Source organism: Formica exsecta, unplaced genomic scaffold (assembly GCF_003651465.1).
Source record: "Formica exsecta isolate Colony F162 unplaced genomic scaffold, ASM365146v1 scaffold155, whole genome shotgun sequence".
NCBI classification, from domain to species: Eukaryota; Metazoa; Arthropoda; class Insecta; order Hymenoptera; family Formicidae; genus Formica; species Formica exsecta.
In genome coordinates this window covers 910,600-915,501 of record NW_021848872.1, presented here as the reverse complement: position 1 = coordinate 915,501, position 4,902 = coordinate 910,600, and the positions used below count along the sequence as shown (strand labels likewise).

The 4,902-nt window shown below is 49.6% G+C and overlaps 1 protein-coding gene across 1 annotated transcript in view; it reads left to right on the top strand.

Moving 5' to 3' along the window:
* Positions 1-3,607: 3,607 nt before the first annotated feature.
* LOC115233014 overlaps positions 3,608-4,902 on the top strand; it is a 64,130-nt gene continuing 62,835 nt past the window's right edge. The window contains exon 1 of the mRNA XM_029803222.1: positions 3,608-3,857. The gene's annotated coding sequence lies outside the window, so the exon portion shown is untranslated. The remainder of the gene's footprint in view (positions 3,858-4,902) is intronic.

The window sequence follows — 4,902 nt, the reverse complement described above, 5'->3', positions numbered from 1 at the left end:
TCGCGGCGTTTTTAACGCGAGCGACGAACCTCGCGCGGCTCCAGGATCGAGATAAGCGTCTCTCTTGCGAAGAAATAAGTAGTTTAAGACAGTTCGCGTGGCCGGAAATTGGTCTCTGACGTCGTTCACCATCGCGCGCGAGAAGTGGGGGGGAGGGAGGAGTATTTTATGCACGGGGCCCCGAGTGTGTTATGCATCCGTGGATCCGCAGGTGCATCCCGACGTGCTCGGTCGGAGCACGTCAAACTTGTGGTGTGGATCCGCGCTGGAAAGATACGAAATCGCGTTGTAAAAGTGTCGCGTATACGCTTTCGCGTGACATAATATTGTCGGCTTCGATAACGGCGGCGTTTCCGGTTAAAGTGGCAAACGTGATGTTATCGTGGATAATCGATACGCGAGATTAATTCAGTGACGGTGCAAAAATCAAGTTGTTTAAAAAGAAAAACATATATGTTAAAACGTATATGTTAGGTTCACGCGTAGAAATAAATTTCTGCTTTGGATTTTTAAATCGTGCGATTTTGGAGAAGAACCGCGTTATGCTTATGACTGTGGCAGGTAGCTTCTTGTGTAAAAGTAATGACAACACGTACGAGTAATCGAGAAGGTTCAATCACCTGCGCAAGATGACCGATAAATGTACACGTTGTACATTTAATGCATTAATCGTTCGTTATTTGCATAAATGCTAGTCATTTTGAATAAGAACATAATTTTATATAAACATATCAATCTAATTCCGCTATCGATAAGTGACGTTTTATTAGATGCGATAAAATATTCTGATTATCATTTTTATGTAAGTTTGCTATTTTAGTTCAGATAAGAGGAAATAAATTTAATATCGTTAATTGTCGTTGTTCGTCGGGTTATCATTTGGGAGCGGAAATTGCCTACAATTCCGCGATAAAATTTCGCGATATTGTATAAACAATCAAATTTAATTACTATCAATGTTTTAATCTAAATTAGATCACAAAAATTATCGATATTCTCTAAATTAAATATGAATGGTGAATTCATATTTAAAAATTTGCGAAATATTAACCACGTCGCGCCGCGCTTCAGAGAAAGGCTGTTTCGAGATCGAGAGGGTAGACTATCGCGGGAACCGGCCTGTTAAAAATTCGTCTGTTATTCGCGTGCCGGCGCGAGATCCCGTCATCGGGGATGCTGGCATCCCGACGCGAAGCGTGCGAAGCGTGCCCGCGCGCGGGGAGAGTGGGAGCGTGCCGTGCTTCGGGGTTTTGTCTGGTGTGATGACGACGATGGTGGTGGTGGTGGTGATGGTGGTGGTGATGGTGATGGTGGTGGTGATGGTGGTGGCGAGGAGCCGACCGATGCTGATGCGCTCGTGTCGCTCGACGAGCCGGCGAGAGAGGAGCACAGAGCACGGACACACATCGCACTCGCAAGCCGCGCAAGCTACGACCGCTCTCTCTCTCTCTTGCGTCCTGTCGCAACCGCCAGTCAGCGACGATCGTCGTCGGTGTTCGTCACGGTGTCGCCGTATGGTCATGGTCGTCCCGTCGACCTGGTCACGATCGCACAAATACTCCTCATCGTCGATCGCCGAGTCGCCACCCCCGCGTGATCGGGGACGCATCCCGGGGGTTCACCCCGAGCGGAACGGCAGGGGACGCTTGGCGAACGATCGCTCGATCCGAGCGCGAGTTGGCGCGGACCGGCTCGCAGTCGCGTAGCTGCGAAAAGATTCACGCGAAAGCAAAGTTGATGGAAAAAATATCGCACGCACGTATCGGATGTCCGTCAGCTGAGTCTACGCGAAAGGAATGACATATCGCGTATTGCAAGAGCGTCAGTGAAAGAGAATCTATCCGGGCGACTTTCAACCTGTCGACGTCGTCCGTTCGGCGACACTCTTACCCCGTGGAGCCAGCCGGCTGCGGCGCGCGGCACGCAGCGGGAGGACCGAGAGCGGTGCGTGCCTCGCCTATCGCCGCGCCGCTTCGGCCGCAGCGAGTCAGTGCTCGGATTTCCGCGCGAGCGAGAACTTACTGCTCTCGCCAGTTCGTGTCGTCAGGGTACGCGAATTCGGAATCAGATCGACAATTATCTCGTCGCTTCGTAAGAATCCCAGTGATTTTCCATCGCAATATCAAAGATTCCGCGAGAGTGCCGCGATTAATCGTAGCAGTGTATCGATGATAATCAAAGGGATAGTGCAGTTCTCGTCTCTGAAAATCTGACTGCAGCGGAGTTTGATACGCCGACGTTTACCCATATGTTCGCGGTATCAGCTTGCGAAAAGAAACTGCGAAGCAACGGAGTCGCGTATCGAAGGACACGCGGTGCCCCAAGTACTCTTTCGCATGGTTACGTAAACGGACACCGACCGCGTGTTTGACCGACCGGAGAGGTAGTTTTCTCGCGGAAGGAAGTGAGTACCGGCGACAACCGAGAAAAGAAAAGAGAGAAAGCGTCTGTTATCGATAATTTAGCCGCTCGAGAAAATCTCTTCCCGTTCCTGTTATCCATCGTCACAAGAACTTCTTCAACGGGTTCGCGATCGACTACCTCGAAAAAGTATATCGTGGAAAGATTCTTGACGCGAGAGAAAGGAACGCCGTCGGCCAAGCGCCGACGGTCGATTGACATCGGCGTGTTTCCATCGATGATGAGGACGGCGAGCGTCTCGTCGTGCAATCTAACGTCATCGAACTTCTCTCAGCGTTGCGTCAATAATACGCCGGACGTATAATACATCGACGTGATCGGCGATCGCTATTTTATCGCCGAGATAGCGTGGAGCGACGGCGCGACGATTCGTCTCATTCCCCCGGCGAAGAGGAGAATAATTACGAGAGGAGAACACATATACGCGCACACGATCCCTTTCCTTCGTCCGGCACGGAGCCGGAGGGCAACAGAGCGCGATCGGAAGGAAGTAACGTATAGTCCTGCTCTCCTCGCGATCGGCGTCTCCCGCTGAACCGTCGTATATCTCGACGGTAATGCGCGCAAATTATGCGTCTCGCGCTTCTCTCTCCGCACCGAGGAACGCACGGCGACTAGAGGCAAGAGGAACGGAGATGAGCGAGAAGAGGAGATAATCCGCCTGTTGCGCTTTCCTTCACCTACGATCTTCTTCCCGCCTCTCGTTACCGCGGTGAGAAACGAGTGCCAACGACTAACTTCGACACGACAAATCCTCCCGGGGGCGAGTGTGCGTGTCTGCTGTGCGTGTGTGTGTGACGTCTCTATTCGCGAGGACGCACATTCGTCGTCGTCGTCCGCGTTGACATTCTCACGTGTGTTGTAATCAGTGCGGCCGCGTCGCTTCTTTGAAATTTGTTCCGGTTCGATTTCTCCGGTGATCCTTCGTGCGATTCGAGGAAGCTCGCATCTGTGATTTTCTCGGAAGCTCGGCAGAGAACGGCCACGCCGATAATCGTGCGTTCCGACAAACAGTATCGCGTCGATGTAACGTGAGAGCGTCTTTTAGAATGACTTACGTCGAGAGAGTTATCGTGCTATTCCAGACGAACGCTTGATTTCTCGATCAATTTTTCTGACGTTCTGTCGTGGGAGAAAATCCAGTGACATTTCTTGGCGCGAGAACGCGAAACGTCAGGTACCGCGACAGTTGCTCTTTTTTCCATTTTACTTCACGCGAGCTGTTCGCAAATATATGTATATCGCCGCATCCGATCGGATCCTCGTGTTCAAGATCTTCGACCGGGGATTCTGAAAAACTGTCAATTGCCATTAAAATTCACTCGACATTCGAGGCAACTTAATGTCAAAGTCGCTGCGGAAGAAAATCTAGACGAAGCATTTCGAGCCGGCAGACTTTAAGCCACGCGGGACCGTCCCTCGTTGCGTTCGTCCTGGTGAGTGTTTTTAATTAATATGTTACGCGCGATATAATTATATATACCTATCCCTATCGTAATACGTCGAAAACGTTTAAACACGAATTTAATCCGACTGCGAATATTTATACGTGACACATGTCCAATGCGTGCACGCAAGAGACCGTAATAAATATTTCACCTAATGAGGTCGTAATTATTGGATAAATTGAGAACGGCGTAACGATCGATTTAGATATGTTCTCACACGACCAGAGCGAAAATATTCGATCGCGATAATTATTCGTCGCCTGCCGTTTGCAGAATTGTTGACAGGATGATTTGTTGATTGACCGTCGCTGCAGCCACCGCAGCTTTTGCGCCATTAATTTTTCTTCGCCGCGTATCGAAATTAACATAATACGAGCTAGAAACGAGACCCCAAAGACTAACGAGCCTTAAGTAGATTTTTAAAAAAAGGCGAGAAAAAACGCGGGAAATGCGAACGCGATATCCTTCGTGGACGCGTGCATGCGTGCCAGAGTCGCGTATGCGGTACACGCGACGAGAGACTTTATCTCGACGTCATCCGGCGTCTGTAACGCAAACAATTTGAGGGAGACGTTCAACCTTAACGCGTGCGCGTTGCTGCCTTTCGAAGACGATCATCGTATAATACCATCGCGAGAAATAATAAATCCGCGCACACGTCGAGAACGAAGATGAAAGCAGCGGGAAACCGAGAGGGAAAGCCGCGAAAGGAGCAAGAGAGAGGAGGACACAGAGGGATATACAAGGTGACTCGGTGCAATTGCGTTTCTTTTCGATAATAGGCACTTTGACGAGACTTTTGTACTGATAGTACTTGTTATATCAAACCTATCTCGGATCTATCATTTTTTTTTTTTTCTGTCTTTTCTAATTATGAATATAGTATCCATTTAACGTTAAAGAAGAAAGTACGATCGAACGCGGTCACCCTGTATTGACGAAACGTGAGATCGTAAATCGTGGTTGCACCGTTTCGCGGGATACGCCCCGTTAAATCGCGGGTTAAACGGGTTACAGTCCGTCCCCCCCCCCC